At 30.5% G+C, this 27,327-nt stretch overlaps 1 protein-coding gene across 4 annotated transcripts in view; it reads right to left on the bottom strand.

Annotated features, from left to right (window-relative positions):
- LOC139497907 (potassium voltage-gated channel subfamily KQT member 1-like) overlaps nucleotides 1-27,327 on the bottom strand; it is a 144,261-nt gene that overhangs the window by 99,060 nt on the left and 17,874 nt on the right. For 3 of the 4 annotated variants that reach the window (XM_071286146.1, XM_071286149.1, XM_071286151.1), the window contains exon 2: nucleotides 18,510-18,554. The gene's annotated coding sequence lies outside the window, so the exon portion shown is untranslated. Of the gene's footprint in view, nucleotides 1-18,509; nucleotides 18,555-21,282; nucleotides 21,563-27,327 lie in introns of those variants that run through there. The other variant, XM_071286150.1, reaches the window with a different exon arrangement.

The following is a 27,327-nucleotide window of genomic DNA, read 5'->3' as shown; positions in this document are numbered from 1 at the left end:
GTGGTTTCTTGAAAAATCTTTTACGAAAATCGAACTATAAAATCTCAAGTTAAGGTCATCTATGGTTCAATGACGTATTACCCCTTCAATATTAATCCGATGTACCTTTAGTACCAACTAAAAAAAACAATGTGCATAAAAGATATAACAAATTATTTTGTTGCTTCTGCAAAACCGATAGCAGTGTAAATATTTGATCGTGCAATTATCCCAGAATAATTATTAATTATGAGAGTGTACTGGGTATCAGAAAAACAAAATATGAACGGTCATTTACATCAATATTAGTTCTAAACATATTCATTACATGAAATTATTTAATTTTGCCAGAAAATTATTATTGCTATTAATTTTATTCATTATGTCTGTTTTGTTCACACATCATTGTAAATATATCGGCATTTGATGAGACTGTCGTAAAAGTGAGAGGTTTAGTGGTATAAAACCGGGTTAAATCCACCATTTTCTACATTTGAAAATGCCTGTACCAAGACAGGAATGTGACAGATGTCCATTCGTTTGATGTGTTTTGTCATTTGATTTTGCCATGTGATTAGAGACTTCAGTATGTTTGTGATTTTACTTTGTACTTTTTAAAAAACAAACATGATATTGTGGTTATTATTTATGTAATTACAGAACTATTTGGACGAAATTGCTATTGATAAACAAATTAAAGGATCTCCTTCTTGAAAGAGGGTTAATGATTTTTAGCGGTTATAATTTCACAGTTACAAATGTAGTTTAGCAAAATGGTAGTATCTTTATTTCAATTATAGAATAACATTTTAATATTTCTAGAATAATGTTTTCGAATCGATCTTATTTAATATTTACATTGAAAAAAAACAAAATTAACCGTACCTCTCTGATTTTATACTCTAAGTTTTGGCAGATTTTTTCTTATAAATAATGGAACACAGAAAATATAGTTGTACCATTGTGTTCAGTGTAAATTTCAATGTAGATTTCATTTACGGCATGTTATTCCAGTTAAAATACTCTTCATTCAACTGCAAAACAGAAGCATGCAACGATTCAATGCATGTGAAGATAATTTAAATATTCTACTTATGCTGCGTGTATGCTGCAGACTTTTCGGTTGTTTATTTGGATCTGATATTTGTCTGAAATAAGAGACACGTTATTTTTGGGTGTTTTTCTACAAAGCATGAGCTCAAACCTAATCTGTGAAGACTTTTATAATAGAAGAATATTTACTTTGCTTAATTCACTTGTTGTGAAGATAATTCATTTCTTCGCATTTTTCAATTCCGATCGAATTCCAAAAAACATTAACAGCAGGACATAAATTGCAACACGTTACTTTCAATGCTAACAATTGTAAGTGTGAGCGAGCACAATGTATGAGTGACAGTTACGTACACAATGAAGAATAATTATCTTTAGGATTGATGATTGTCGCTGGACATATAAACAAAGAACGATTATAACACTTTGAAGCGATTATTTTCGTGAGAGAATTTAATAAAAATGTCATCAAATAGTTTTTCAGACTACATTATGGGAACAAAAACAAATTATATACTCTATATGACCTCGATTATCAATTGTATACCACATATAGCAAAAAAAAATGTATTAATACTTTAAGGGGTATACCTTGGTTCAGGGAGATAACTCTTTAAATCAGTTATTCGTTTGTAAAAGTCAAGTTTCGTCAATGAATTTCAAGCATTTACCTGAAACAGATTGGAAATAATCTATGTAACCTAGAAGCTTAGAATATATTTATGAAAATGGTTGAAACAAACGTACTGATGATTTTAAGAGTTATTTCCCTTAACCTATGTTTACCTCCTTAAACGATCAATGAAAGACATTTTATTTCGCAATAAAATTGAACATATCATATTGTATGAAACCTTTAAAAAGGAGATGAAAAAACAACACATCCAAAAACACACTAAAAAAAGTAGGAAATATAAATGTGTAGATTTAATCAAAATTATGTTTACGAGCAGATTGACAAACTCATTGATGTGAAGTGGTTTCTTGAAAAATCTTTTACGAAAATCGAACTATAAAATCTCAAGTTAAGGTCATTTATAGTTCAATTACGTATTACCCCTTTAATATTAATCCGATGTACCTTTAGTACCAACTAAAATAAACAATATGCATAAAAGATATAACAATTTGTTTTGTTGCTTCTGCAAAACCGATAACAGTATAAATATTTGATCGTATTATTATCCCAGAAAAATTATTAATTATGAGAGTGTACTGAGTATCAGAAAAACAAAATATAAACGGTCATTTACATCAATATTAGTTCTAAACATATTCATTACATGAAATTATCTAATTTTGCCAGAACATAAGTATTGCTATTAATTTTATTCACAAATCATTGTAAATATATCGGCATTTGATGAGACTGTCGTAAAAGTGAGAGGTTAGTGGTATAAAACCGGGTTAAATCCACCATTTTCTACATTTGAAAATGCCTTTACCAAGTCAGGAATATGAAAGTTGTTGTCCATTCGTTTGATGTGTTTTGTCATTTGATTTTGCCATGTGATTAGGGACTTCAGTATTTTTGTGATTTTACTTTGTACTTGCATGATACAAACATACATGATATTGTAGATATTATTTATGTAATTACAGAACTATTTGGACGAAATTGCTATTGATATACAAATTGAGGGATCTTCTTCTTGAAAGAGGGTTAATTATTTTTAGCGGTTATAATTTCACAGTTAGTTTAGCAAAATGATAGTTTCTTTATTTCAATTATAGGATAACATTTTAATATTTCTAGAATAATGTTTTCGAATCGATCTCATTTAATATTTACATTGAAAAAAAATTAACCGTACCTTTCTGCTATTATATTCTAAGTAATAATGTATTTCTTATAAATAATGGAGAAAAAAATCAAATCACAAAAATACTGAACTCCAAGGAAAATTAAATCGGGAAGTCCCAAATCACATGGCAAAATCAATTGACAAAACACATCAAACGAATGGACAACAACTGACATATTCCTGACTTGCTACAGGCAATTTCAAATGTAGAAAATGGTGAATTGAACCTGGTTCAGAAAGTAAAGAAAATATAGAACTCAGTGTAAATTTCAATGTAGATTTAATTTACGGCATGTTATTCCAGTTAACATACTCTTCATTAAACTGCAAAACAGAAGCATGCAACGATTCAATGCATGTGAAGATAATTTAAATATTCTACTTATGCTGAGGGGATGATGTGCGTGTGTGTAGCAGACTTTTCGCTTGTTTATTTGGATCTGAGTTTTTTTCTATTAATAAGAGATATATTATATTTTGGTGTTTAAGCATTCGCACGAACCGAATCTGTGAAGACTTTTATAATAGAAGAATATTTACTTTGCTTAATTCACTTATTGTGAACATAATTCATTTCATTGCTTTTTCCTAATTCTGATCGCATTCCATATAACATTAACAGCAGGATATTAACTGCAACACGTTCCCTTCAATGCTAACAATTGTGAGCGAACACAGTGTCTGAGTGACAGGTACGTACACAATGAAGAATAATTATCCTTAGAATCGATGATTTGTCGCTGGACATATAAACAAAGAACGATTATAACACTATGAAGCGATTATTTTCGTGAGAGAATTGAATAGAAATGTCATCAAATAATTTTTCCGACAACATTATGGGAACAAAAACAAATTATATACTCTATATGACCTTGATTATCAATTGTATACCACATATAGAAAAAAAGCTAGAAGAACAATGGGGCAAATATAAACCAGATGGTCAACAAATAAGTCCCCAGGGCAGAAAAGAACATTACACATCAATTATAGGTTTCAGTCAGGAAAACATTGGAACTTTGCATATTTTAAAAACGTGTTCTCATAACAGACAGTAATGGGACCAATTCATTAAATGGGTACAAATTTTCATAGATTGGACAAACTTACCTTTTTCGGGGACATTTGATTACCGGAAGTTCTGCATACTTTGTTCATTAATAGTGTTTAATTTGACCTATAAGGGTTAACATTTCATTTATTGTGACTTGGATTGAGAGTTGGCTTGTTGACACTCATCTTATTTCGATTATAAATTATTTACGTATTCCAATGAAACCAACAAAATTTGGAATCCAGAATATAATAATGAATCCACAGTACCCAATTTACACCTATATCTGAGGTAGCTTCTGATTTTTAATGGATGTATTATTGTTCCTTGTAAGAATCTGTATAAATCTGAACATTAGAAAATTAGGAAGCAAAAAAAACAAAAAAACGATAAAATACTTCCAGTACCAGGAATAAGACGTTTAGATGTTTGATTTTTAATAGATGTATTAATGTAAGAATTTGGAATTATCATTTCACTCGAGACTGCCGTTCTAGTATCTTCCACGTAATAATTAACCTTGTCTTTTATTTTTGCAATAAGGTTCGGTACACATGTTCCTTGTAAGAATCTGTATAAATCTGAACATTAGAAAATTAGAAAGCAAAAAAAAACCGATAAAATACTTCCAGTACCAGGAATAAGACGTTAAGGTGTTTGCTCGCATCAACGTGAGTTGGTAGTTGTCTCACTAGCAAACCTACAGCATACTCCAATTTGTATATGGACAAACCAGCGGCTACAATGAAAGTTTTGGTCATACATTGCATTTTATACTTTCATCGATAGTTCGGTAGGGATATCAGCGACTACACGTACCATATGATTGTGCGAGACAACATAATATGTGTATAAATGCGGAAAACGGGTAAACAAAATATACGTTACAATCAATTTCCCTTTCGCTATGCATGTTATTTAGGCCAAAACATGCAGTATTATTGTCTTTCTTATTATTTATATATTTTCTATTTGGGGTCACAAAGAACTACCAAAAAATAAACCAAAACTGACTGTTATGTAATGCGATAAATGGGTAGGGGTGTGATAAAGGGTATGCGATAAAGGGTGCGCATCAAAGTTGCACGATATGGATTAAACAGCAGGCTATTTATCACATATGCAAAACTACTGTATTTACTACTAAACATATGATAAAATATTATATCACACTTGATTTAGTTGTGGAATCTAAATTTCTATGGGCTACTTAAGCAAACGTATAGCTGAACAATAAATATACAAAAAAAATTAAATCACAAAAGATATTTCCGAAAAAGGGCAGAGAATTGATTTATTTCGGAAGACTGAATTGAGAAAAAATGAGTTACTGTACCTGAAACATTGGTAAAAGTTGCAATTATGTGTCATATAACAGTGCTAAATTAACCTTCTGTGAAACACATAAATCTTAAATGTATTTCTTAAAAAATATGTTTTACTACATTTGATATCAATGCTGATTTTGTTCAATACAAAAAGCATGATTATGAAAATAATGGATTTGATATCATGTGCGTGGGTGATGTCAATCTTTTTTCTCCAGTAACAATTTGCTTTGGTTTTCTAGATCAAGACATTGTTTGTTTTCTTTAATTTTATACCACTTTTTAATTATTCATCACAAGAGAAAGTTAATACTGTTCATCTTGATCATGTTGATGTACTTTATTTTAAAAGTTTTTAATTAGGTACTAACTTTATCAGTTTTTTTTTAATATCATTTTGTTACAGATGTTGACATTGTTTTGTTAAGAAATCATTTTAGGTTGTTATAATAGGTTTTTTAGGCAATTTTAGGGCAACCATTCATAAGCTCGCAGGTCGCAATTCATGACATGACTTCACAGAAGCTGTCGGGAACACCATCCTGAATATTTATTTTCAATTCAAGTTTAATAAACAAAAATCTTTCATTTGATGATTATTTCTTAAGAATAAAAAACCGATATCAAGACGATCACCTGTCTTCACGTATTTATTTTATAGCTTTGTCTTCACGAGTTTATTAAAGCTCAAAATTTAATGCAATGTGTTTTTGAACTTTTGTTGAACTACTTTTTGTTTTATCAGCGTCATCTTCTTTTGAAGTGTTCAAAAATGATAAATTTAAAGCCCTGTTATAGTTATCAAAGGTACCGATCATTGACTGATATCATAAATTGAATACGCAATGAAGTAGACATAATTGTTTTATTTCATAAAAAATTTCAGCTGTTCATTATTTTTTTTATATATATATATATTCCTGTATGTTGATCACACATTTGCTAACAAAGGTATCAAACTTAGATTTGTTTTCATAGATATTAAAAAAAAAACCGGTTCAAATTAATGCATAATATTTCTCTTGGAAAAAAATCTTCCCAATTATACCTTGCATTTTGAACAATACTCACTATTGTTTAAACATGGTAGGTTTTTTTCGATACCTGTCCTTTTCAATTAAAATGCATGTACATTCGTTTAAGTTTTGAAAATACGATAACAGATTGTTTTATTCAAATATGAATAGAAATTAAAACTACGAAGTTAATCAAATAATTAAATTGTCTTTTTTTTTATAATTCTAAGTTCCAAATAAGATCCTGCACGGAAAGTATCGACACACAATACCTTTTTATCAACTCGTAGCAGATGTCTGCAGTGCTCTAATTTCTAAACACCTTTCTACAGTTTTCCTAATTGCTTACTGAATTAAATTGAAATACAATTTTTACCCGTTTTTTTCTCAACACCGGTTTATGACTTTTGAACACTTGTATACTACTGTTGACTTTATTTATGATAATAATTACTTGTCAACGACCAATTTACATACATATTATATGCAAGTGAATTCAGACACAATTCGCCTCTTCAGAATCTAAAGGACAAGTTGTTACTTCATTGGTTGGATTTCCATTGTTAAGAACGTTTTAAACCAATTAAAACGTTTTGCTGTACGCTTTTGAAAATATTACTCAGAATGCATTATATTCCGAAATAGAGAATTAGATATAATGCCATCTTCACAAAAAATGCATTGGTGTTTAAGTTAATTTTCATCGCAATGTAGTGTAAAGCATGTGATTGTACATTTGAAATTTTATGGTTTGAGATATCAATTAAATATGTGAGTTATTGATTTAGTTTCGGATTTTAATGTGGACTAAGTAACAGCCATTATTTCGAATGGCGATGCACAACATACAAGTAAAAGATCAATAAATTAAATGTTTGTTTTATTGTCACATCTGTATCAGAAATATAAATATATAAAAAGAGAGAGGTGAAATCTTTGTATTTTAACACTTAAACATTTAGAAATAAACGCTATGGTTTAATACAAAGTCGCTGCATTCTACAAACCGGAACATGCAATTTGTTTCTTTCATCTTTAATCTTTTCATTGAACACTTAAAGCCCCATCATTTAAAAGGTCAACTGTACACGACTAAAAGGTTGAAATGATATTATTTCATTTTCTATTTGTATATGTAGTGAAATCTGGAACTACAGTTTCGTTCAATTTCCGGAAATTAAAACAGAATAATTTAACACATTAAATATAAATGTCACAGTTTCCGTTTCGAACATTAGAATAACAGTTGATATTTCTATGCACTTTCATTTGTGTAATTTTATGCTATGCTTTCATCATCAATCCGTCAATGTTATTATTGATAACTAGCATTCAACACCATGCTTTGATAAATTGAAAATCTATACATTTCTTAAGAAGTTTGTATCTCACTGACATGTAAAAGTAATGTTCTGATGACGCCCTCGCAAACTTATTTAAACACGTAACACTTGTGAATATTACGAAATCAGATATTTAAACATGTAAACAAGATTCTACGAAGAAATAGTAATCTATAAAATATTTTTTATTTTTCATAAATGTTAACCAATAGAAGGACAAAATACAGCCTTCAACATGGGCATTGATTAACACCGATTAGAAAACTATAAAGGGTCCCAAAAAACCTAGTGCATAACCATTCAAACATGGAAACTAATATTCTAATTTATAAATAAAAATACTTCTCTGTGTTGGGAAAAAAATAATCCAGTATTACCACTCAGAAGGAGGAGACATCAAGTAATTTGTAGATGACTTTCGTGTGTTTGTCAGCGATTTAGGTAACTAATCTAGATCAAGATTCATCAATCCAATCAACACTGAATGGGGCAATGTAAAACATGTTTGCATGATTCTTAAATGTTAACGTAAGAGAGAACGAGTTTTATATTCTACGTTTTGTTTGAGGTTTGTTTAGCGTAAACTGTCAATAATTGTTTATGGTACAATACAAAACCTGACTATGCATGTATTACGTTTTTATTTCAGTTTTCAACTTTGGATTTTTTAGTAGTAAGATCCAACTACGCAGGATTTGACATCCCGCAACTAATATTTGTGCATCTGGCTTTCAAGATAATATCAATTATTTCATCTCAAAAGCAACTTGCTTGTGGCTACGAGGAAGAGCGTCCATAAATATCACTTGGCAAGCATTACTCAGGATTTGTTTGTCCTTTCTTTTTCGTTCATCTGTTCGTGTCTCGAGTTCGCAGCTCAGTGGTGATATTCTGATTCTTTCTACTGTCACAGTGTTAAACAGTAGCGGTACAAAGTATAGAATGTATCTGACCTGGCTTGAGACTTATTGCACAATGTGGTTTTAGGGAGCATTTGATTGGACATATATATGATACAAAATACAAAGGTACTTCAGGAAAATTCAAAATCAGAAAAAAAGATCCCAATGCAACCACAAGCAAGGTCTTAATCATACTAGTCGACATGCTCTGCATTAGAAAAAAAGTTCTAGCTGTAATATGCTGCTCAAATACTTTGATATTGGTTGACAACAATATTAAATGAATTGCATGAAGCAAAATGTATGACATTATATTGCTGATCTACATTGTTATCGGTCCACCTAAATATATAGTTTGAAATAGATAAACGAGATGCTACTCGCACATTTCTAAGTAACAAATTGATTTTTGATTAGATGAACTTAAAACAAAAAAAAATGTTAAAAGAAGGCGAGTGACCTTAATTTTGAGATTTACGCTAAGTGAGAGCATGCTATCATCAATAAATCTGTAAGGAATCTACTAAATTTATATCCAGAAATCGTGTCAGCAGAATCAATCTCATGTGGCTACGAGTTTAATCATATAAGCAGTATTATTGATGTATTATATTTAACAAAGCATGGATATACATGATAGGCTACTTTAAGATTGAAATACTTTAAAATCATTTGTAGACGTTTAGATTGTAAGTGGAATTTTATCCAGAATTTTATAAACATTACAGCTAGTCCAGCTTGAAATGATTCTTCTAAATAGTTCGTTTCTTCTCTTAAGGCGAAGTGTACGTAATTGCACGCCTCTAGCGGAATACGGGATTAAAAACGTTCGTCGTTAGTTACGCAAGTTATCTCCCTTACTCCAAGAAAGGACACACGAAAAAGAAACTACTTTCTGCGGTCTATAATGAATCCAACAAGCACGCCTGTGCTGTCTTAAACCTCATACAAATTATCTAAATAACTCCAACTAGAAATCACAGCATTCTGTACGTTGTTCTGTGTGCAGTCTGACTTAAAAACACTGTTTTCTTTTTTGGGTTTTAGACGCGTAGGAGAAGGCATTTCGTGTTTATGATATCATCAGAAAGAAAAAACGCCTCACAACAAAATTATAAACAAATAAACAAATAAACATGTAACATTTTTTCTTCTATTGATATCAAATTAATTAAAATAAACCTGAATTGACCCAACAATATCGATTTAAAAAGCCGTAGTCTTGAACGAAAAACACACTTACTCAACGTAAAGTTTTAAAATAGGTTACAAATAATTAATGAAAGACGTGTGAATTTTTAAAATTGTTTAATTAAAAAGACGTTGAAAATCAATGTTCGTATTTTGTGCAATTGAAAATTTAAGGACATGATTTATATTTATATAAGATATCAGACGATACCAAGAGTTCATATAATTTACATTCAACGTTTTTATCGAATATTTCAAGGCTTTTTGACTATCAATGTTGACCCCCTTCCAATTGATTAGATAAAATGAATGGATTGCCGCCCCTGTTTCAAACTCAGGTCCTATAAACTGACTGGTATTCGAATTTGTTAAAAGAAATAATTGGTATCTCTGACTCATATTGATTCAATACCGTAATGCGAAAAACAATCATTTGTTTCCGCGAATTCCGAACAGTTAGAAATATATTCCCGAGTTTCAATTTGAGTAACTCGAATAATTCAAGCCCTTTCCTTGTCCGATTTTCTCCTACATGAGAAATGCAGCATTCGTACATCAGCTGAATAATACGATTGAATTATTCGGGTTACAATTTGTGTAAATCCCGAATGCATATAAAAGTAAAGGTCCAGGCCGACTTTCGGAAAAGGACTGTTGTAGATTTCAGATTGATTTCCAGAAATAAAAATCATAGAAAAATGTTTCACGTAAATATTCGTCTTCAGACGTGTAAAGTTATACAACGGTTACTAGCCGGTCTGGGTTGTGATAAAAAGAAGATCATGCAATGCATAAAATATATAATGTCGTGGCTCAGGGATGTGTTGAATTATAGAGATGCTTATGCGGCACAAAGATAAGATTAATTTACCCAAATGTACTAAGAATTACCACACAACTTAAATTTACTTAAATATTGATTTGTTATCCTGTGCCAGACAGATGGCTGATATTCTGAGAAGAGACCTTGATGAAATGAAGTTTTATGGGAACAAAGATTTTGAAAACACGTCGCAGTGTTTAGATTTTAACAAAAAATAAGGCACCAAGGTCGAAAATAGTTCTAGTTCATAATGAAGAAAATGTCAACCGTTTTCTAGCTTGGCGATCTCCGCATGCACCCGAATATAATAGACAAATACAATACAATAATACACAAAACGTAACATAAAGAACTAAAGACCGAGCAACATGAACTCCAACAAAATTGTATATATTTCATACAAGTATAGAACTATATGAAGCGTCGTAACTGGTGCAGCGACGTCAATAACGTTGTCGTTGTTTTTTGTTTTTTTACACGCAAAATTCAACTTTAACAGGGTATAGCTTGAAAAGTAGCACGGTTGCTAAGGACTTTCTTTGTACCAATCGATTCCTCGGACATTTTAGAATCGTCTCATAAATTTTAAAAAAAATCGATTGTCTAATATAATAGAAAATCTTGGAAATGTAACAATTCTTGCCGAATTTCACGATTTTCCCTATATATCCTTTGTAATTTTGGTGTATGATACTGTTAACTTCAACAGCTCGTATAACAAAAACGAAAACGGTTATCCCCTTTTTTTATTTTATTTTCCGATTTATTTTTTACAAGTAGAATCTAAATGTAAAATTTCAAAAAAATCCATTGTGTAGTTTAATTACGTACACTTCGCCTTAAAGTATATTTGGAAATATTCTTCTTGGTCTATTGTCTATCATATAAAATTCATGCGTTTCTGTTTGTATATTTGAATATTACAAATTCAAAACAGCATGTGAAAAAATGTAAGAATAAGATAAGTCATTAAATATGGACGAAAGATACAAGAGGGAAAGTCAAACTCATAAATCGAAAATAAACTGACAACGCCAGGGCTAAACATTAAAAAGACAAACAGACAAACAATAGTACACATGTCACAACATATAAAACAAAAGAATAAGCAACACGAACTACAACAGACAAGGGTGATATCAGGTACATAAATTGTCGAGTGAGGCAAACCTTAAAGCACATATTAATTAATAAATTGAAAATCTATACGTTTATAATATGTTTAAAGAAAATTTATATAACTTGCATCTAACGACGCTATTAAAAACTACAAAACAAAATGAACATATTGGAAAGAGATATTTAATCATTTATATATCGTTTAACCCCAACAATACATATACTGATCTAAATAACCATTTAATATAGAACTGAAAGTTTACTCCTCGTACTTTGTTTAACTTTTCAACATGTGTTTCTTATAGCACCACTGACAAGTCTTTTGCATAAAAATTTCGCTTCTGGTGTTCACAATTACGTCATTTACTAACATTCGATGGAACTATATTGACTGATGCTTCTTGTGTGAAAAATCTTGGATTTTATTTTGACAAAACACTCAGCATGGAACAACAAGCTAGTGCAACGACAAAAGCATGTTTTCATCAGATACGAAATATTGGTCGCATTAGATCCCTGATTACAGATGAGGCATGTAAGACTCTAGTGTGCTCACTCGTTACATCACGACTAGATTATGGTAATGCGCTGTTATACGGAACAAATAGCTGTGTAATAACAAAACTACAGCGTGTGCAAAATACAGCAGCACGGCTAATAACGCGCAAGAGAAAATACGATTCAATAACACCTGTTCTCATTTCATTGCACTGGTTACCGGTTCATTTTCGTTGTCAGTACAAACTCCTGCTGTACATTTTTAAAGCAATTCATGGCAAGGCACCATCATACCTACAGGAATTAGTTGAACATTACAAACCTGGTAGAGCCTTGCGATCGGAGAAAAGCATGCTGTTACGACTACCAAACGATGTTAGGACAAAACGCTATGGTGAACGACGGTTCGATATTGCCGCACCAACTCTTTGGAACAGCTTACCTTCATCCTTACGAAATGAACAATCTCTTGACGTTTTTAAAAAGGATCATATTTTTTCCGAAGTGCTTTCATTGATTTTTTGTAAATTTTGAAATTTATGAACAATTTGTTTTACCAGTTGATTGTATTGTGAACTTTTACTTAATAATTTTTAATACTTAAGTCACTGTGGTTTAATGATAATCATTATTTTAAATTTATACAGAGGAAATTTAAAATTTTTCTTAACTCATTTTTATTTTTTGAAACTTTTTTACTTTTCTTTCAATTTGATTAATTTTAAATTTTTGATATTTTTTGTGTGGGTTGTACATTCTTTTATATTATTCTATTTAACCGACAATCAATGTTTTCATTTTACACGCCACTGCTCAGAAATTGTATTTATGTGATTGTATATTTTGCTTTTACCTTATGTATCTTATTTTTTGTTTATTCATGTTAAGCGCTTAGGGTAATTTTTCAAATTATATAATGCGCTATATAAATATTGTATAATAATAATAATAGTAATAATAATTGGATGGATTTCCATTGTTTAGAACGTATTGAACCAATCACAACATTTTGGTGTACGCGTTTGAAAATATTACCCAGGATGCATTAGATTCTGAAACGGCGAATTATATGACTGGAATCGCTGATGAGTTTTTGTATAATTCATTATACATCCTACATTTCAAATGCATAGCTTTGAGTATTCCTGATAAAAGTAAATTAAGAGAAACATGTCGGAAGCAACACGTTTATTAAGTATTTATTTGATTTATAATCATGATAATTATTTTCATTTCCTTGTTTGTATCTATGCCATTTATTTCTAAAATTAGGATGGGAGGTTTGTCTAAAGAATAACACATTAGAGCTAAGTTGGCATTTTCACAAGTAAGTGAACATGAGGAACATGTCAGTAATCGAATTTGTTATTATCTAAATGCTGGGCAACTTCAAATGATGCTCAATCTCAAAACGTAAAATGCTCAAAACCTTTTCGAAACATTTAAGATTGTATCAAAATCAAAAAGAGTACATATGGAGCTTATATACAATCAAAGACTTCAAAAAGGGAAAGAAGCTTGGATACATTTTTTAATGAGTACAAAAGTATCATAAATTCATTTATCCAGTATTAAGAGAAATGGACATCAGGATTTTTAGCAACCTCAATTATTTCATTTGGAAGAGATACATAAATTACCACAGAATTTGGAGTTAACTTTCATTAGCTGAAAAGAAAGCCTTTACTGTTTTATATGCATGGCTAATATATTTTTATAAAAATATTTCAAAACATTACTGCCATAAAAATAAAGAAAGTAGAAATTGTATACGAAAATATATACTATAACATAAAACAGCATAGCTGTGTGTGTGTATCAAACACCCTTGCTGATTTTACGTGTTTCATGCCGAAGTACCATACTAACGCTACGTTCCCTGCCAAGCGCACATTTCTAAGCCACAAATTTGTTTTTAATGTGATAACAAAGTATTATTCAATAAATATATTGTAAAGAAAAATAAGAGACCTGCATGTTAACCATATTCTTGTATTAAGAGCGGAAAATCATCCATAAATTTTCTCAGACATCTACTCAATGTATATCCATCAACTGTGTAAAAAAAGCAATTTCCTATGATTTTTATCCGATAAGTGGTATTATTGGAATTCTTTTACATTATAGTTCATTCTTATGATTAGACACTTTAACATTGAATTTACAGGGCGAATTTAATTTTACTGAGATCACCCCTAGTTTTTTGGTGGGGTTCGCGTTGTTTATTCTTTGGTTTTCTATGTTGTGTCGTGTGTGCTGTTGTTTGTTTGTCTTTTTCGTTTTTAGCCATGGCGTTGTCAGTTGTTTTTGATTTATGAGTTTGACTGTCCCTTTGGTATCTTTCGTCCCTCTTTTACTAGGAATGAGACAAAAAACAAGTTTCAGTCTTACATAGGAATTTATTTGTAGTGTAGTCAACTAATCTTCTTACATTTTGTCGATTCGTATATTTTGGATGTTTTTCAAGACATGCTTATTATGTATTTACCTTATTATTAGAAGGAGTATTGCTTGGTCTTTAAGTTTAGAAAAACTTGGTCTGTTTACTAGCTAATTCGGGCTTTGTTTAAATTTTATCGGTGTTTCTTTTGTAACATATATAATTTTATAACTGCTTTGTACTTCGTACAGATTAATTGAGCCAAGGCATTCTATAATATATTTTTAACGGTGTACTGTTATATTAGTATTCTACATAAGTTAAGGCCACAATGTGTTGAACCCTTCAACATTTTTTGGTGCCTGTCCTTAGACAAGAAAACAAGTTGTTGTTTATGGTGTTTGTTTGTCATATGCTATTCCTTCTTTTGTTAAGTAACAGATGACATTGTTGGTTAGATCTTTTTTATTACTATAAATTTTAATATCACGTGAACTATATCTGCTTTCTATATTGTATGGGTTTCTGTAATTACACACACCATCGTCCTATTTGAAAATGAAGAACATCCTTCGATTTGACCATCAAACCACATCGCTATAAATACAGCCAAAAGTTATTATCTAATTCAAAATGGATCTGAACGGTAATATATCAAAATAACCTTGACCTAAATTTATTGCTAATGGACCAATATATCTTTTAAGTACGTATGATTTTGAAAATTAAACATTCACTTTATCGTTGCTTTCTCGGTAGTGTTAAAAAGGCAAAGTTAGCAGAATAATGTTTCTTTTGCATACATTTGACGACACCATAGCATGTCCGCGTTTATTAATATTTTGGTAGTGCACTCTTTTTTTATTATCGACCTCGGCAAATAAAATGCTTGTAATCACCTTAAACAGACTGTTTGTATTAAAGAATTGAATGCTTCTTGTTGCAACTTCATTGGGGTGTAAAAGCATATAGTACATTTAAAACTGGTACGTTAATGTACTCAAAGCGTCATTCCTATACAGTAAATGACTTATCAAAACAAATGGCAATCGAATTCGGCTTCATTTTAACTTATTTTTTTCTGCACTTGACCTATTTATTATCATTTGAACAATCTAAACGATATTTCTACATTTTGACGTCAAAAATTTTGTAATCAACACCTGTGATATTCTGTACATAATGATGAGGAGTGTTGTGTAAATGAAAACTTTTTTCAACAGATTCAGCACAATACAAAAAGGTTAAAACTTTGTTCTAGACTTGATCTTAGGTTTATTTTTGATGGAATCAAGAAATACAAACTACTATTTTTATACATAATCAGTCAATCCTTTTAAAAATTCAATATGTTTTCCAAAGAGAAAAAAGGGAGGCGAAATATGACAGAAAGTATTCAACAAAATAGTAAAAAATCCAATATCAACTAAACTATCGAAAACTGCCTTTTACAATATCATTTGCGCTTATCATTACATAATCGGTTACTACTGAAACATTAATATTTGAAATTAATCCCTCGATGATCGAATCATGAAATAGGAGTTTTCAGTCGATATGAATCTACACAATGTAGCATACAGGTTGTATATCAGCAAGAGATTATAGTTATATCATGTATATCATCGGTATCTAATGAACTTTAAATGAATCGACAGGATAATCTTTATAATATGTAATCCATTCATCAACAGGCTGGCTATTGCAAGGTCCCCAACAAGCGGCTTCATATGACAAACAATCATATATATACATACTTTTTATTGGTCATTTGTTACATGAAGTCAAGAGAAAATTATAAACACAAACGCACAAGAGAATATTTAAGAGTGCTTAAAGATTTATGTATAGCAACAGAAGTTTAACAACAAACTTTTTTTTTTTAATTAAAGATATTTTCAATAACATGTATTCTTGACATTTCAAGATTCAATTAGTCTCATCTGTCCGCAGTATATTGAGATAAAACAATTACCATGGGGGAAACAGATTCATTTTCAAGTTAATTAGTTTTTGAAACGTATTAATTTATAAATTTAAACACACATTGATATTATAATGTTTTTACAAATTAAAGGAAAAAAAACTATTAGTTTAATCATTTAAAGGTTAATTACAAAATGAATCATACAAATCAAATATATCAAATTGTATACTGCATTTTAAATCATGTAAATTGAGGAATATTTACAAATTACATAGAAGAACAATACGTCATGGTAACTGTCGAGTTTGGTACTCATAATCAAAAGTCAAAAGGGGACACAACAAGCATACTAACAGATACTAAGAATGATATTGATGGTACAACTTTTATTGCGCAATATGCGCATTTCGATATTTTGAAGATTTTGAATAGAATTCATGGTATCTTCAATATCTTTTTATGCAATGAATTTATAATTTCCGGTTTTATAAAATAAACGTTCCACTACAAATGTTTTAATATAATTCGAGAAAAAAGCTCTAATGTATGTCAATGAGTTTTTATTTTGTACCTATTGATACATAATTGAAGTACCACGTGCGCTTCATGACGACATACCAACAGTAGCGATGTAATGGTATAGAAACCACTCAACCATTGCCCCAGAAAGAACATGCAAGAAAGGCGCAATCGTTTTATTTCACCAAATACTGCATGCGTATAGCAAAAAACTGTGTGAATACTAGTAAGTAATATGGGTACCTATTCATAACTAACGAATCAATGTAGAAGCACTTTTGAAGATTATTTTCAATGATAAAAAATATTTCAAAATGAAACACTAGTAGGAGGGAATTTTTTGTATGTTACCCGGATCAAATATACCTGTTTCAGTATTACCAGGCTTTTGAGATCCAGTACGATATGATATGCAATTAAAATTTGAGATCCAGTACGATATGATATGCAATTAAAATTATGATTTTTTTTTTAAAACAAAACGGTTATAGATATAAGGAGACGTGGTATGCGTGCTAATGAAACAACTCTCCATCCAAGTCAAAATTTGTAAAAGTAAACCATCATAGGTCAAAGTACGGTATTCAACACGAAGCCTTGGCTCAGATCGAACAACACACTATTTATAACGGGTCACACAAATGACTAGTGTGAAACCATTTAAACAGAAAAACAACCTGTATAATCTATAAAAAAAACCCGAGAAATGAGAAACATTATGGACCACATCAACAAACAACATCTTTTGAATGTAGTTTTGACATTTAATGACTGTAGACATAACATGACTGTTACTTTACTCATACTGTTAAGACAAAATAGCTTTTAATTCTATACATAGTAGAATTAAACAAAGACAGCAACGGGCAATAAATTCAATATCCATGAATTGATGGTCTTGTTCATTATCTATACGTTCATTACTGTCTGACACGGTACTATCAGATTTCCTGTTAGAAGAAAGATAACTTTCATTCCCTTATGTATACGTTGTATCCTCATTTATTTCTTAGGGACACCGTATATTTTTTAGTTGCCTGTAGTTTTTTTCAATTAAGACTTGCATGACTTAAGGTTATAACTTAGTTACAAACATAGAACTGACAGACTACATTCATCATAGTTAACAACAATATAGAGAAAAGAAATATTTATTTGAACATCGAGGTAAAACTTTCAAAATTTTATGTTAGTTAATGATGAATTTCTTGTTTTGCCTGTTTCAATACGAATTTCTTTTCCCATATATATAAAAAAAAACACACACATTTAACTACTTATAGCCCTCCAGGCATAAGGTACCCAATTCCAATCGTTGATAACATCATAATAAAGTTTAAATACATATATTGACAACTTATATATAGATAAATTTGAGAATACGAGAATACCATAATTATATTATTCTGCGTACAGACGTTTTCAGTTGAATTTTATTCGAAAGATACCAAGGGATCAATTAAACACCTTAGATCGAAAACACACAGAGAACATTATGGCGGTACAATATTATTGAAGAATCCACAAAACATAACACCTAAGACTAAATATTGAGTAAAATATACCTACCAGAAACTGGGGTGAAGTCATCTGTTCTTCTATCACTAGTGAAACCTGCAAACATCCACCAACAATTAGGTTTCAATGACAAATAGAACCTTATACATTTATGAATAAAGTAAAACACATACATAATTATAGGAAGATGTGGTAAAAATGCCAGCGAGACAACTCTACGTACGCACCAGAAGGATGCAGAATCAAACAGTCTTTTACCAATGCTTGTACATGCCTTCTAAATATTCACGGTGTTTGGTTGTCGTCTGACTTACAATTCTGTTTGAACAAAAAATGGTAAATAATTCCCAATTTGAATGTTTTCATACAAGGGTTTGGAAGGTCTTTACAGAAATGTGAAAATTGTTAATAGAGTTAAAGAACAACAAATGTAAGGCAGATCACATACAAAGCAATTAACCAAAACTTCAATGCAACTATCCTATTTAACGACGTCAAGTATGAGTATCGAAATGTTCGTATTAAAAGAACAGTGAAATTAGTAAAATTTTAATATTCCATTCCGAAACAACCTATATGTCTTTTGGTCTTTTGTGTAATTTGTTTGCATGCAGATCTAAGTTCCATACCTCCACACATGCTGTTCCAGTTATGGAATATGACAGTTGTTATCCATTCGTTTGATGTGTTTGAACTTTTGAATTTGCTATTTAATTAGGGACTTTTCGTGTTGAATATTTCTCAGAGTTCTGCATTTTTTTTTTTTTTTTTACTTTTCCCCATTGATGTATATTCAACACCTCCTTTGTTCTCACACTCTGTGTTCGCAAACATCGTTGTTAGTTTGTGCTTATGTTTGGTAGTATTAACAGTGGTAGTTTTTCATATTATACACAAACAATCATTTTTATAATATGAGTGTTTATGTTATTATTCATACTGATTTTATAATGATTAAGTTATACCCTGAGATTTTTTTATAATTGGAAACAATGTCATATATAAGTCACATTTACATAACATTTTATTGCGTAATACTGTAAATAGAATACTATAGCCTGATAATTAATCTAAACTGATTGACGGGTCTTCAGCGAAAAGATTGTAAAAAAGCTGGGACAAAAATAAAACAAACGTTGATCTAATTTTCAAGTCAGATAGATGCCTCATGAGAACTTACCATACGCGCTGGTATTGATGTTAGATAACAGTGCCAATTGTATATTTTGGATGACTATATCGTCTATAAATTGACGATATTATTCAATGCCGCGTTGGAGCTATTTGAGGTAAACTTCAATTTTAAACAGAAAAGGAACAACTTTATGATAAGATGGTCACAGTTGGTTGCTGTTGGAATACTTTTTTCTTCTTCAAAACGAAAGTTACAATATCGAAGCAAAATTTTATTAATCATTTTTAGTTAAGTTGCAACTTGTATTTTTTATATACTAGCACAAAATTGTACTAACTTCAACAGATAGTTTTACACCTGGAAAACAATTCTCTATGACGGAATTTGATGCGATTGTCATAAAAGTGAGAGGTTTTGCGCTATAAAACCAGGTTCAATCCAGCATTTTCTACATTTGAAAATGTCTGTACTAAGTCAGGGATATAACAGTTCTTTTCTATTTGTTTTAGTGTGTTTTATCCTTTGATTTTGCCATTTGATTAGGGACTTTCCGTTTTGATTTTTCCTCGGAGTTCAGTATTTTTGTGATTTTACTTTTTTCTCTAAATATTAAAAGAATACGAAAACTAATGATCCAAACTAGCTTTGCTGCATCGTTTAGTTGTTGTCTGCTTGGCGTGTCTCTACGTCAATTATTATTCATAACAGTTTGTTATATATTTTAGTACCCTATTTATATGCAATTAAACAATGTCCTACTTTTCCATGAAGCATTATTCATGAGCTAAATCCGTGACCTTGAGTAGAACAAAAATGAATTGATTAGATTAACATGTTCAATATATTTATTTTATTCAAACGTAAAATAATGATGTATTTGATGTCTTCACGCTAATCTTTCTGAACTAGATTTAAATCGCTTTCCCTTGGAAATAAGTAATTTATCAACATTTTTAACGATATTATGTTATTGATTAAAAAAATATGTTGAGGTTCATTAAGAGTTGAAATGTTTATCAAAATGACTTTCAATTAAAAAGTTGTATGGATATCTTCAAATTTGTTTTTCAAGACAGATTTTTTAGAAAATAATAATGCGCTATTATTCCCTATGCCTTTACCTTAACTTTTATCTTTTTTATTCCTAATGAACATCGTATTGTAGCTGTTGTTTGTCTGCACTCCGTATATTGCCTGATTTTACTTAATCTTATTAGAAGAATTTTTGTAACAGTGTTGACGACAGCGTTGACAGAAAACTGACGTGTTACACGGAACGGAAATTGGATTACTCCGAGAAAAAGTAATTACACTTCAATATAGTCCGATTGATACCTTGTAGCCATTTTGTAAAAGACTTCTGAATTCAATCTCTTCAAAGGAAGAGTACAAGCAGGCAGACGTCTTTGACATCATAGTTCTTTAATGCGATTAAATTGGCTTATTAAACAAAGGCTTTACATGGTTTATTGTCTGTTTATTTGCGTTTCTATACTAAAGGAAAGTATGTTCGATAGATTGGTTTAAATGTAAGCCTTATCTAACTTCATGAGACCTGAATTCGATTGTGTCCTTCAAACCAAGATATCAAAGTGCTTGCCTATCATATTTACAGGGTATTATTTAATTAAAAATAATAATTCGTAAAAACCCTTAACAATACTGCCATAGAAAAAAGTAACTACTTACTTGTTAGCTACTGCGTCAAGGGACAAAACTCTATACGTTATCAGCATTAGTGACACTTATAATAGATGACATGGCAAACAAATAATTCCCCTAGTCTCGATAACTTTTAATTTAGAATCATTGATTCTAGTGCTTATTCCATTACTGTATGGTAAATACAAAATAACCATTAATTGAAACTCTCTTCTCATTGTTTGTCATTTATACGGTAATCAATGACAATACACCACACTCCCTATTCAACAGTAATGATGCTTTACCAAGTGGTAGACGGTATATTAAGCAATATCTATTTGGAATATGATATTTAAATTGAGATAATGGTGTCGTTTTTTTTAAAGTTCAAGGACATTTTCTATATGAAACATTTATTTTTTTGTAACATGTTATTTGAGATTGATATGCATTGGTGATGTTATCATTGATGTTATTATATTATTGGATATATTGCAAAGTTTAAGGTCGCTTCCTCGTATGCTTATAGTAACAATCAATTTATAATAAATCAAACGCAAAAGTTTTTTTCGTCGATGGTTTTTAAGTCTATAGTTTTTGGTAGAATTTAATCTTGCAGTTCTGCATTTTATGTAGATCATTTTTAGATCAAGTTAGATACAAATGTTGTATTTAGTCCATCATGATCAAGTCCGTTGTTGTTTTTTTTTTTATCAAAACCTCAATGAACAAAATGTTAACACATATCTAAACTCAAAATAGATAGTTTAAAAATCTCAATCAAACAAGTTTTAATTTTTTTAATGGTATTACAAAATGCATCAACGATGATCCTAGGTTTAATGATTTGTTTTATGTGTATCTGCATTTAATTAAACCAGTCCATTTCTCGTAAACAGTAAATTTGCATTAAAGGAATCAAAAGAGATTAACCGCGAAATCGTTATGTTTAAATAGTAACATATTCATGTGAAAAGATTTAGGAGTTTCCGACTCATAAAGGCGCTTCGTAGCTTTAAAATTATACAGTATAACTTTCATTTTAAAACCTGAAATTTTATGTTTTAACAGATAATTATATTGAACCATACAAACCATGCTTAAATAATCGAGGCTCAACTTAGTGTTCCAGAATGGGTACAAATATATCAAACCACAGAACAATTGAGCTTTTTAAAAAATGTGTTAGTTTGTCTGATTTTATCTGTGGTAATAAATAAAATATTTGGATCATTCCTTAGAATAAGAATGGACTTCAAAAGTGTTACAGGCTTCTTCCCTATCATATACAATAATAATGTTTGACCTAGTATTAAAACTTGAATTCATTTGAATGTATTTAGTCTACTTTTAATTCAGAACAGTGTGTTGGCAATTTATTGAAATGCAAATACAATAAAACATAAATGACTACAAAAGACCATAGTGTGAATACCGTATATTAAATGAAAGTATTGATTATATTTTTTTAAATACAATTAAACAGTGTTCATATATATAGTAAACTGGAAAATATCTGTTAAAAAACAAATAACATTTTTTATAAAACTGTCTATATTCGAAAGTTATTATATGAACTATTCACATTTTATTGTTCGGACAGTACTCTTTCTTTTTACAAAGAGTATCTGCATGTGGCGTTACTATTTTGATATATGTTAATTCAAAAATCTGAATAAAATCATTCCAAATCTTGCTCAGTTTTTAACAGGTTTAACATCAGAACATTTTTAAAAACCTCTCACTCAATTTAAAGTAACGCAACTCCCTGTGTGTAATGTTAGGTTCAAAGAGTATAATGGTTTAATTATAAACAGACTTGAACATTAGCTCATACCTCAGTTGCCGGTTTCTATGATACAGAAGATTCAAAACTGCACATACTGCAATGGCAATGGCAAGTTGAAAACAATTTTAGATAGTTAGAAACCGCGGTTGTTTTCACATTTTTTTTTGTAATTCCTTTCGACTTATGAAAAGAAGGTCCAAAAAGGGCATACCAAAACCAAAACTATTATTGGGAACAAAGCTGTGTATTGTCATGATGGTTAGATACGATGTAGATTTTAAAAAACATAAACCTGTAAAATTGTGCATTCTAGTAGAAAATTTCTTTCCGTAGTATTTTGTGGAGTAACATGTCAAGGATAAGATGGAACTTTATAAATTGTTGAAATGTTTTTAATATATGATCTACAGTTAAAATTTCAGTAGGATTTGGAAATGTTTATATTTCGACCCTGCGAGTGAAACAGGGGAAGATAGTCATACCTCTTAAACTCGATAGCAGATATGTCAGACTAGTATTAATACACTCTGGACATTTTGGATATGCACCAGAAGCTCGTTTCGTTTACAAAAGACTTATCATTGACGCTCGAATTAAAAAAAGTTATAGGCCAAATAAAGTTCGAAGTTTAAGACAATTGAGGAACAACAGTTTCTAAAAAGTTTGCTACATTCTGCTTATGTAAATTATTTCCTTTTCGTTTCCAATAATACATGTATTTACTTTTGTATCTAAAATTTAGGTTAACATTGCCAAAAAAATCAATCACGCGCAACTTGTTTTCTGACCACTTAATTATTGTTTCTAAACAATCTTGGTTCGTTTAATATAAATAAGAAGTTGTAGTATTAGTGCCAATGATACAACTCTCAATTAAAATCATAGTGTTTAAAAGGTAAACAATTATAGGTCATAGTATGGCCGTTCACACCGAACATTGGTCCATACAGAAAAGCAAGCGTAAAAGACCCCCAAAACGACCAGACTAAAGTATAAAACAATTCAATCTGGAAACCAACAGTATAATTTAAATGAAAAAAACAAGAAATACAACAAACACTATCCTTGTGAAAAGCCTTTTGAAAAAACTTCACTTCAATCTAATATTGTTCTTAACTCTTACCTGCAGCCTGTTTTTGCCATTTGTTTGAAGGTTTGTAACCATACAAACATAATGCGGGTAGATAATGAACTTTCTATGAAACCGTAATTCTTAACCCGATATAAGTCTTATAATCATGCAGAATATATTTAATCCATTTGCTGTGGTAATTTCAGTTTGTAGCTTATAATTGATTTCCCATAGCTGTCAATAGTCATTTATCTATTTAATAAGAGTATATTTCGAGAAAAGTTATGCGCTACGCTATACTGAAAAAATGACAAAACTCGACTGATAAAAAAAAATCAAAAATGATTATTTCCTACGAGCAAAAAGTCGGGTTCCCTTTGGATAAGTCGAAATATGCGTTGAACAGTTTTCTGTGAAAATAACTTATTGTAAACATGGTAAAGTCATTCATCAGCTGCATAATTAAAACTTATTGATATATTTTAGTAGAATCAGTTGCAATTACTTATTCCATAAACGAAAAGCATTATCTAATCCAAAATAAAATAAACTCATAGATAACTGCAGGAAACAAATTTTGTACTCCAGACTTGCGTTTTTTTCAACAAAAGACTAGTGAGTGTCTCTAGAATTGAAATTAATTAAAAAGGCAAAATCAGATAAGAAGTCGAAGAGTTTGATAACCCAAAATTCCGAAGGGACGGATTGAAAAAAAAAATACATTCTCGTGATCTATCCCTCTCTTACATCGACTAAAATTATATTAAATGTAGCAGTAATATTGAAAGACTAAAAAAGGAAATCCAAGAATACATCAATCACTTGATTCAGGTAGCATTACTTAAACTCGTGTAGCGTGGTTTATTGATAATGACATAAGAGATCATTTTCGATATCAGGCACGGTTAGAAGCCTTTATGACGCCTTTATGACGCCTTTAATACGTACTTGTATGACATCACGTCATCGATATCAGTCACGGATGCATATGTATTATCAAACCACTAATCCGTGTAACGTCATGTCACATAAAAAATAAGATTCTTGAGGTTTATAGTAAAGACTTAGTGTATTTGATATGGCTTGATCAATAACACACACCGTACCAACACTTAACCATTATCGCACCGCTGGTAATATATTAACGCCGTCAGGTGGTGACCCCTTTGAGACCGTGGGGATAAGTAAATTTTATAGGGGGTTCATGACTCGTTAATGGTGACGTCATTTAATAATCTTGTTGTGTTTCATTGTTTATTTTTCAACAAAACGAAGCAGAAAAACTTAAGCGATAAATTCTTTCTACGGATAACTACTGACCCCCCTATGAATTTTACTAATCCTATATAGATCAATAGGAGGTCAGTAGCGAACCATATAACTTATAATATAATCCCTCGAGCAGATTATAATGCCGTCTCGGGTTGATACGGATGTGAAATTGAAAGACCATATGATATTCTCTTTTAGTCAAATTTCATATAATTAAATAGAATGGTCGTATCAAATCATTTCATATCATATTCAATAGTTACTATAAATTTATCACAAACCATTAAAAAGCTACGGGTTAATTGTATTTTGTAATACTCGTAATCAACTCCTTGACATTTTAATACAGTTACCATTTGTGTTGACAAGGTAGAAAATTACTTAAACGTGTACTTTTATTGTTTTTAGTGCTTAGATTTTCCTGCTATTGAATGTATATACGTGGCCATATTCTAGTCTGAAATATGCCTTTTAAGCGATTTCTTTTTTAATTTGAAATGTTTTCAGATCCTTCGTTTTTTTCGATATCTGGCATATACCTCGTTTATTATTCTTTTTTGATTATTTTGTCAAATCGAGTCTGATTTGGATGAAGTTTAAGGTCAGATAACTTTGTTGTTTATTTTTTTCTTAAACTGGCTCATTCGTGTTTTAAATTATTTATCCGTTATAATGAAACATGTCTTTTGTTATGAATTGCTATGCAGCATTTGTCGTGATTTCCCTCTCTGCATCATTGAATACACTTATATTTACATGTAGCAATAATGTTGAAATACTTAAGGAAAACAACCAAGAAGGATATTAACCTCAGTAAGCCCATATTTTACCTCTTCTTTTATTCAAATCCCCCTATTTTAATTTTGCTACACTTTTCTGGACAGACATATCAACTTTGACAAATGTATTTATCAATACGATAGAATTACTCAAACTTATGCTGCGTTAGTTATTGTTAGTGACAGTGGAATCTTTTCAAAAAAGTTTTTAAAATTTCCAAATATGTTTAATGTGAAGCTTCCCTTTTTAACAGTATCAAATTGTATGTCCTTAAATAGAACGGCTTTGTCTATTCATTTCCAATCAAATTCAATAGCAATTTGATCGTAAATCATTTAAGAGCTACGGGTTAATTGTATTTTGTAATACTCGAGATTAACTCGATGAGATTTTAATATAGCTACCATTTGTGTTGACATGATAGGAAATTACTTTGACGAGAATTGTATATACATGTAGTGCTTTGCTTTGACTATTTTGACTGTTATTGACAATACATACTTGGACATATTTAGGTCTGAAAACTGTCTTTATAGATTCTTTTTATTAATTGGGGTGTTTTCAAATCCTTCATTTTTCTATATCTGACATTTTTCTGGTCTATCATTCCATTTTTGATTATTGTGTAAAATTGAGTCTGACTTGGATTAAGTTCAAGGTTAGATAACTACGTTTTTATAATTTCACTAACTTTTATTTGTTGTACAAAATGTTCATCAATTACTCAAAATATGTATATTAAAATTTTAGATTATCGTTGATCAACTTAACGAGATTAATTTTCTCGCTTGAACCGGCAAAAGTGAGAAAAGCAGTCGAGTTGAGATGACCAATGATAATCTGTTTATCGCTTTTTTTACCTATGCCGACGTTGTCAATTTCATATCAATTTCATTAGCAACGTCACGTGCTCCCTTAGTTTCTAGTGATACTATCACTCGACTCCGTATTCATGTCTCTCGACTCGACTGAGAAAGGAAGTTATCAGTCAGCAAGATCAAAGGAAAATTTCGTAAAATAGCGATAATAGTATATTATGTATGTCATGGGTCTTCTTATATATGCGTATATTTGAAGTGTATAACTGTCGCACAATGTTGTCCTTTAAGCGGTATTTTTTCAAATTACCATATAAGCGGGAGGTTAAGCAAGCCTTTAACCACGTTCAATCCACCAT

This window comes from Mytilus edulis, chromosome 12 (genome assembly GCF_963676685.1).
Source record: "Mytilus edulis chromosome 12, xbMytEdul2.2, whole genome shotgun sequence".
NCBI classification, from domain to species: Eukaryota; Metazoa; Mollusca; class Bivalvia; order Mytilida; family Mytilidae; genus Mytilus; species Mytilus edulis.
Note: the sequence above shows the minus strand (reverse complement) of the source record. Positions and strands in the feature narration are given on the sequence as shown.